We start from the raw sequence: 9,812 nt of genomic DNA on the forward strand, positions 1-9,812 counted from the left end.
AGGTGCCTGGGTGGTTCAGTCAGTTAAGCATCTGACTTCAGCTCAGGTCATGATCTCATGGCTCGTGAGTTCGAGCCCTGCGTTAGGCTCTGTGCTGACAGCTTAGAGCCTGGAGCCTGCTTCAGATTCTGTGTTCCCCTTTGTCTCTCGGCCCCCACTTGTACTATGTCTGTCTCTTTCTGTCTCTCTCAAAAAATAAGTAAACATTAAAAAAAAATTTTCATTGGAACGATACAGAGAAGATTAGCATGGCCCCTGTGCAAGGATGACATACAAATTCATGAAGTGTTCCATAGTAAAAAAAAAAATTGTTTTTAATATATTTGCAAAGCTCAACAAAGTGCAGCACAATACCATGAGGTATGCCTATACTGAAGTCTTCTAAAATATGGTGATGATTGCACAATTCTAAATACATTACACTAATAAATATATTAATATAACAAACTATCACAAACTGGGTGGCTTAAACAACACAAACATTTATTTCTCACCTTTCTGGATGCTAAAAATCCAAGGTCAAAGTGCTGGCAGATTCAGTGCCAGGTGAGAATACACTTTTTTTCTGGCTATCTTTTCTGTGTCCTCACATGGCAGAAGGGGTGAGGAAGCTCTCTGGGGTCTCTTATGTGAGGACACTAATCCCATTCATGAAGGCTCCACCCTCATGAGCTAATCACCCCCAAGGGCCCCACCTCCAAAGACCATCAAATTGGGGGTTAGGTTTAAGGGTATAAACTTGGGGTGGGGGGCGGGGGGGGGGGGGACACAAAACTCTCAGTCTACAGCACCTAGTATAGGCACGTCAAGTTTTCTGATTTGATATTCAAGATAAACTAAGTCAAAATGTTGCAGGATTTTTTTTTTACCTCAATACCTAGGATTCATCACCTCAGACGCTTTGAAGAATGAAGAGGTGGACACAAAATGAGCAGCAGGCAAAAGCTTATTAGAGTATAAGATCAGAAAGGAAGAATAGTAGGAAAGCTCTCTTTACAGAGAGGGGAATTCGAAAGTGAATGCCTGAGGACTATAGGCAAGAGTCCTTGTTTTATAAGGTTCTGGTCAGCCCTCCCCCTTCCTCTCCCCCTTGTTCCGTCTCAGGTTCTGCCTTTATTGGCTTGATAGCTCTAGGTGCTGGGTTGTGCATTCCTGATTGGCTCATTTTCATTGTATGAGAGGTGGTCTATGGCCATACTGAGGTCTTTTGTCAAATTCCTGAGGGAAACCTGAGGGGGAGTTTAGGTGGGATCTGTTACATTCTTAAGAGGAACCTTATGCCTAAGGGGGTTTGCTGTCATCTGACACTCCCAGCATTGTTCCAAAATAGGTGTTTTTCCCCACCCAGGGATCTCAGGTCCTAATCTTTCCCTCTCTGCCTACTGAATCCTATCTTCTCCTATCATACTCCCCCCTCTGAACGTATGACTTCTAACTCCTGTTAGGAACCAGGATAATGATCTTAACTGCTTCCTGCTGAAAGCAGGGGAAGGGGAATGACAGTCAGGGCAGGTTCAAAGGTCAATCCAGAGGTCGATAAAATGGGAACATCTGGGCTAGCAGAATTTTTCTTGGATATCTTATTTCTCTGGCATGTGCAACGGCTTCTACAAATGACATACAAAGAGTTTTAGACCAGCAAGCATTAATATTCCAAATGCAATGCTACCTAGGGAGAAGGCCACACCATTAGGAAGGGAAGATGCATTGTAGCCATCCAAAAAATCCCTACATGTCTGGTTATATATACTTATTAACTATAGTTTTTGTTTTCTCCCTCTTCCATCCTTATTTGGATGATAAATATAACAACTCCATGATAAGTATTTCATTTTACCTCAAGGAAAGATTGATCTTTGATATGCAGATTACTGTAAATTTAGGCAATTGTTTTTCTGTCCTGAAGCTAGTAGCACTAGAGTCCCTAATTCAATCATAATATCCCTTCCTAGCAAGAGAGTGTGGATCTCTGGCATTATCAAAAAAGAACGTGAGAAATATCAAGTCTCCCCATACACACCCCAGTGGCTGAGGAAAAACGTGGTCATGGGTTTTCCAGTGACTCTAATCATCATGTTGTGTTTGGATGGTTGGCCTGGAGTGGAAAGGAGAACAGAAACGGTGACTCAGGTGTCAAGAAGGAAATCAACTGGTTTTCCTTCTATATCCAGAGTTACCAGAGGTGAGGCTCTGGGTTTCCCAAAGATAGTTGTTTAGAAGAGCCACCGTAAAGAGCCCCAGGCCCTTTCAGGGATGTTGGTAATCTGAGCGCTCCCAGATTAAGGTCACTGAGGGCATTCCGATTTCTAGTGATTGTCTCCACAAAAGGGGCATGGTTTATGGCTTTCAACTTCAGTTGTTCCTTCTGAAGACATTATCGCTTCCAGTACCCTGAATGGCCACATAAATGGCACTTGGTGCCAGGACCTTGGGAAGTCTGGTCTGAATAGTAGGTAAGGCTGTAACTAAGATCTCAAATTTTTTCTAAAGCCTCCTTTCTTGTTCCTTACTCTCCTCTTGATCTCGGTTGTAATATACCCAATTGATAGTTTGTAAGAGCTCCTTGAGGGTCCCTTCCAGGCCAACAGCCAGCATTGTTCCAAAATATGTGTTTTTTCCCCACACAGAGACCTCAGGTCCTATCCTTTCCCTCTCTGCCTATTTTATCCTATCTTTTCCTATCATAAAAAGACCTGGGCTCACCTGGGCAATCACTTAATCTCTCTGCCGTTGCTTCCCCTTTTTATGAAAAGTAAGGTTTCACTAGTGACTTGAGATGACTCTAACTCCACAAACCAGCATTATGTTGATCTTTATTTTCATAAAGGCAGACTAAGAAAAATGTTTTGTAATAGAGACAGACCAAGATACCACACCTTGTGCTGCTCCAGCTGCCTTTCCTCGGGAGTCCCAGACATGGTGAGAAAGGGTATGCTATTGCTGGGGCAGCCTTCCAGCTAAGGGAAGTCTGAGCGTGTAAATCATATGGCTGTAATGAAGCCAAGATGTATGTGCACCAACTGGCTTGCAAGACATTTAAAACTTCACTTTTTAAAAATCCACTCTAATATATGTCTGACGCTTTTTACTCTAATGTCATCAGACTTTATAGAATCTGTAGACTTATGGAATTTGAATTGGAAATATTTTGTCCTGTTTTACCTTTATGTGTTCCCCCAGACTATGGAGTCTATAGTGGTTTTTGATATTTGCAATATAAAACTCATTGTTAAGTAGGTAAACTAATATATCATTTTAGATGCCGGAGGCTCATTCTATTTAAAATGTGAAGGGGCGATAAATCCCTTGGCTGTGCAACAATGTGGCTTTAGCTTTTTATCAATTAGCAGTTCTCTTAGTTCTCTTCTACCCAGCCATCCCTACTCTCCCCTCCCCAAAGCAAAAAGAAGTCTAGAAACTCAACAGATAGGATTTGTTACATGATTACCTCCCTAACAACCAACACCACCACCTTAACACATACACACACACACACACGCACACACACACACACACACACACACACACAAACTGAGAAATAGTACATGTGTAGCAATCCGAAAGATATTCAGATGTATCAATGATACTAATATTTCTAATGTTCATAGCAGGCATCTATCCTAATACATAAGAGTCCCCACTCCACAGATGGAAGAGTTAGATAAGATAATGATATGCATACTTTCTCCAATCCTCTCAAAGGAATAAACTCATTTACTCTTGAGAGAGGATAATGGGACTGACTGGAAAAGAATCTACCTTTCAATGTTCTGAAGTTCTATCACATGTCTCTCCTTCCATTGTTCTCCAATGGAGAACACAACGTGTGTTTCACTATAACGTGAAACACAAAGCATACACAGAGAACCCTTGAGATATTGTCCTGGAGTGCACACCTCACCTAAGAAGAAAAAAACAGGCTATTAAGGCTCAAATCCCAAGGATGAATCCACTCATATATATATACATATATATATATATATATGTGTATATATATATATATATATATACACATATATATATATATGTGTGTGTGTGTGTGTGTGTCATATACACACACACACACACACACACACATATATAAAAGAAAGAAAGGAAAAAAGAAAAACAGAGTAACATAGCAATTCCAAGACCATGGCTTGATTTTCATCCCATCTACTAAGCATGCTCTAACTCATTGCTACAAGAGGTCATATCTTAAAGTGGCAAAGTGATGACTGAGGGTTTTCTATATTTAAAACTTCATTGTCAGGAAGATGCACAGGTGTACCTGCTGTAAATCACGGAACAAGACTGAAAATGAACGTGGCACACCCTTTCTGCCACACACAATAAAGCTCCCTTTCCTCAAGCTGCAGGAATCATTGTTTGCAAAGCACTTCAAGGCAAGCCAGGGAAGCATGTTTGGAAAACAAAGGACTTTTTAATTGCTGCTGACATGAATGAACTCTCTGAAACAACAGCTGTGTCTTGAGATTACATTACAAGGCATGTGAGCAGGATACAAAGCATCCTCATAAAAAGACAAAGCCCGAGAAGCCTTTTATTGTTTTCTAAAAAAAATTCCCAAGCCTGGGATGCCTAATTTCAATTCCTACAGGATGCGGCAATCATATGTTTACAGAACAAAATTGAGAAATAACCTTTATATTTACTGTGGCTGATAAAAAAACAAAATCCTGGTAGATAGTTTGGGTAGGAGAAGGAAGTCAGTTGTCAGTTAAAATACTGTCCCAGGAGATTATTTCCTTTCTGTCTTTCTAGTCACAGAATGTCGGCTGCTGAGTATAAATTATGGACAAAAGAACTCATTTGGAGAAATATTGACCCAGTCATACTTCATAGGTTTATTACTACCCTGAGAGAAATGATCCTTGTGAAATTAGAACTGCTGAACTACAACCAAGAGTCTTTCAGAGACAAACCTCAAGGGGAATGGAAGAGAAGGTTAAGGGTGGGGGGAGAGGGAAACCAAGGATGCTTAAGCAAGAAGGAAAGGGGCCAAGGAGATAGGGATTTAGTGAACACACCAATGGACCTGACATCGAGCTAATGATTATAATGCTATTTCTATAATTCCACTCATCAAGCAGCTTTATTTCAGACATTCAAGTCTTCAGAGTGTTTCCATCAAAACTGCATACGCAACGCAGTGAGAGTACATTTTCCCATAACCTTTATTAGATTCTCAGAAGGCTCCAGAAACTGAAAAAGTGAAGACCGTGCTATATGAAGGATGAAAGAATGCTGCAAAGCCTTTGATTCTCCTTCCATAGACAAGTGGATTCTATCTTCCCTCTTCTTGTATCTACACTGGACTCTGGCTGCTTTCACCAATAGGGAGCATGAGGGATGATGTGACTCTGGTTTCAGGCTCGGCCTGCAGGAAGACAACCAGCTTCTACAAGGGTGTTCTGGAATCCCAAGCTGCTATCCTGAAACCACTGGATGTAAGCAGGCCAGGCCACATGCAAAAGGTTCTGGAGGCTGAGATACTATATGAAAACAGAGGCAAGAAGCACCAAGGCACCAGATATGTGAATGGAAAAGCCATCTTTGAGCTGGATCCTATAACTGTCAAACTGCTCAGAAATGAATCATCCATCCTGGGCCTTCCAGAAGTCCTGATTTCCCAGAAAAAGGAGATTTCTTACCTAACCAATATTGTCGAAAGTTTCCTTTGTGTTTCTGGACCTGACAGGTGTCTATAGTCTACTCTTTCTTTTATGGGTTCTTCAGAAATTCTTCCACTTCTGTACTCCCCTTGATGTGGATCATGCACCCTCCTCTGTTCATGTTTCTGTAACCCCCTACAAATCTAGGAGTCCATCTCCAGCTCCTTCTGTGGGGCTCCCATCTCCCCGCAGGCATCTCAAATAAGACCTAGGACAACTTCAAGCTTCACTTTTCATGAAGTGAAATAGAGATAAGGCATTAAATAGAGATGGAGATGGTAGAGATAGATTTTCAAACCCATATTGCAACCATTTTCTCCCCATAACTGAATTTCTTCTTTTACCTGACCATGATGATTTAGATACCAAATTAGATAATAATACAGAGCAATTCCATTCCAAAATGTGCACATTTATGCTCATCTAACCCAACTGCCAGCACTTTTTCTTTCTCGCTGCAGATAAAACATCCTAAAATGTTTCAGGATGTTTTATCTGCAACTAACAGTTAGTGTTGTCAGAGGTTATCTGATAACATTTTATAATCTGTAGTAGATGGTATGGAGCTGATGTCAATTCAAAATCACTCTTCTAAATTGGCTATCAATGGCCCATCAATTATGGTCTTGATGTTTTCAATTCTTTCAATGTAGTGCATTGTTTCACTGATATGAAGTTTGTAAAATGAAAGACATCTGCTAATCTCACCTTTCCTGGACCCAGTGCCTTATTACCAGCTTTCTAGAGAATGTTCAAGGAAAAAAAAAAAAAAAAACCCTTTCCACTCCTTGATGAGAGCCCCTAGGGGGAACAGATATCAAAAACTCTAACTCATGCTTTGTTTTTTAAATTGTAGAAATAAAAATAAAAATGATGTTAATTTGCAGTAATTTGATGCTTCTCTTCTCAGTATCAAAGGTGGCAATTTATTTTCATCACCTGAAACATGACACCAGTATTATCAATTTGGAATTTCTTGCTTGCCGTTTTTATTTTTCACAGAACTTCTAACCCAACCTGTAATGTTCCCCAAAGGAAAGCACTCATTGTTATTTAATTTCTTCTTCAAACTTTGTGTTACTCTTCACAAAGAAACCTATAACTGGAATTTAAATGAAAACTTGGAAGAAAAAAAAAGAAACTTGTAAGAAACTTCCTCAATGTGAATTAACTATCTTTGTCAAAATGCTTAGCATTTGAGATTTTCATATCTCGTTCCTTAATATGATTTGATATTTTCACACTGCTACCTTAATTTTTAAAAATATAGTGATGGAAGAAAATATTATTTTGATGAAAGAAAATATTTTTCCTGTATATTTGAGTCAAAAGGTGCTGATCTTCAAAATATTTCTTCCCAACTCAACCAACCAAACTTCTATTTATTTTCTTTTCAATATAATGTGGCAATCGAAGCATCCAAATATATTGAAATAGTTTGGTAAAATATAATACCACAACATGATGGAATACATATTTAAATTCTCTGTAGAAATCTGGAAAATTTTGATGTTTTGTTAAATTAAAAAACAGAACAAAGGGGCGCCTGGGTAGCTCAGTTGGTTAAACATCCAACTCTTGATCTCACCTCAGGTCATGATCTCACGGTTCGGGAGTTTGAGCCCCAAGTGGGGCTCTGTGCTGACAGCATGGACCGTGCTTGGAATTCTCTCTCTCCCTCTCTTTCTGTCCTTCCCCCATGCTTGCTCACTCTCTCTCAAAACAAATAAACATTGGGGAAAAAAACAGAATACAAAATAGTATATCAAAATCATGAAAACAGTATACACATGAGGAAAATTTTAAGGTAATACAGAAAAATAAAAAACAATTGTGTCAAATGATTTTTCATAAGGGAGCCAAGACAATTCAATAGGGAAAGAAAAAACTTTTCCACAAAAAGAGACAACTTTTTTGAGGCAACTGAATATCCACATGTCAGTAAATGAAAATGGATTCCTACCTCTCATCATACACAAACATTAACTCAAATGGATCACAACTGTAAAAGTAAGAGCCAAATCTATTAAGCTCTTAAGATAAAGCATAGGAGTAAGTCTTTGTGATCTTGACTTACACATAATTTCTTGGCTTCTTAGGCAAAGCACAGTGGCAAGAGAAACATATAAATCAATCAGACTTCACCAAAGTTTAAAACTTTTTTTTTTAGAGAGAGAAAGAGAGAGAGAGAGCATGAGCAAGGGAGAAGGGAAGAGGGAGGGAGAGAGAGAATCTTGGGTGGATTAGGATGGCAGCATGGAGCCTGATGCAGGGCTCAATCCCATGACCCCAGGATCATAACCTAAGCTGAAATCAAGAGCTGGACACTGAACCAACTGAGCAACCCAGGTACCTCTGAATTTAAAACTTTTATAAACAACCTAACCTTACACCTAAAGGAGCTAGAAAAAGAAGCAAACAAAACCCAAAGCTAGAAGGGGGGAAATAATAAAGATAAGAACAGAAATAAACAAAATAGAAATTAAAAAAAAAAATAGATCAATGAAACCAGGAGCTGGTTCTGTGAAAACATCAACAAAATTGATAAACCTTTAGCCAGACTCATCAAAAAAAAAAAAAAAAAAAGACTCAAATAAATAAAATCAGAAATGAAAGAGGAGAAATAACAAACAACAACCAGAAATACAAAGAATTATAAGAGAATATTATGAAAAATTATCTGCCAACAAATTGGATAACCTAGAAGAAAAGGATAAATTTCTAGAAACAGATAACCTTCCAAAATTGAATCAGAAAGAAATGAAAAATTTGAACACACCAGTTATCAGTAATGAAATGGAATCACTAATCAAAAACCTTCCAACAAATAAAAGTCCAGGACTAGATGGCTTCACAGGTGAATTTCACCAAACGTTTAAAGAAGAGTTAATACAGAGTCTTCTCAAACTAATCCAAAAAATATAAGAAGAAAGAAAACTTCCTATTTCATTCTATGAGGCCTCCATTACTCTGATGGCAAAGCCAGATAAAGACACTACAAAAAAAGAGAACTACAGGCCAATATCTCTGATTAACTTAATGCAAAAATCCCCAACAAAATAGCAAACCAAATCCAACAGTATATTAAAAAAATCATTCACCACAATCAAGTGTGATTTATTCCTGGGAGACAAAGTAGTTCAATATTCACAAGTCAGCAAATGTGATATATCACATCAATAAGAGAAAGGATAAGAACCATATGATCTTTTCAATGGATACACAAAAAGCATTTGACCAAGTACAACATCCATTCATGATAAAAAAAAAAAAAAGCACTCAACAAAGTAGGTTTAGAGGGAATATACCTCTTCATAATAAAGGTCATACGTGAAAAACTCCCAGCTAACATCATACTCAATGGTGAAAAGTTGAGAACTTTTCCTCTATGATAAGAAAAATGACAAGGATGTCTACTCTCACCACTGTTAGTTAACATAATACTGGAAGTCCTTCCACAGCAATAAGACAACAAAAAGGAATAAAAGGCATTCATATTGATAAAGAAGAAGTAAAACTGTCACTATTTGCATATTACATGATAATATATATAGAAAAGCCCAAAGGCTCCAAAAAATTACTAGAACTGATTCATAAATTCAGTAAGGTCACAGGATGCAAAATCAACATGCAGAAATCCATTGCATTTCTATATATTAATAATGAAGCAACAAGAAAGAGAAATTAAGAGAGAAATCCCATTTACAATTTCCCCCCAAATAATAAAATGTCTAGGAATTAACTTAACCGAGAAGGTGAAAGAACTGTACTCTGAAAACTATAAAACATTGATGAAAAAAACTGAAGATGACACAAGCAAATGGAAAGATATTCTATGATTATGGTCAGAAAATCAAATATTGTTAAAAATGTCCATACTACGCAAGGCAATCTACAGATTCAAGGCAATCCCTATCAAAATACCAGTGGCATTTTTAACAGAACTAGAATAAATATTCCTAAAATTTGTATGAAACCAAAAAAGACCCTGAATAGCCTAAACAATCTTGAAAAATAAGAACAAATCATATCACAATCCCAGATTTCAATTTATATGATAAAGTTGTGGTTATAGTAATCAAAATAGTATGGCATGGCACAAAAATAGACATATAGATCAATGGAACAGGATAAAGA

The 9,812-nt window shown here is 38.0% G+C and overlaps 1 pseudogene; it reads left to right on the forward strand.

The window, feature by feature from the left end:
- The first annotated feature begins 206 nt into the window (after window positions 1–206).
- LOC122218779 lies at window positions 207–300 on the forward strand (annotated as a pseudogene).
- The last annotated feature ends 9,512 nt before the right edge of the window (window positions 301–9,812 follow it).

This window comes from Panthera leo, chromosome B1, assembly GCF_018350215.1.
Source record: "Panthera leo isolate Ple1 chromosome B1, P.leo_Ple1_pat1.1, whole genome shotgun sequence".
NCBI lineage: Eukaryota > Metazoa > Chordata > Mammalia > Carnivora > Felidae > Panthera > Panthera leo.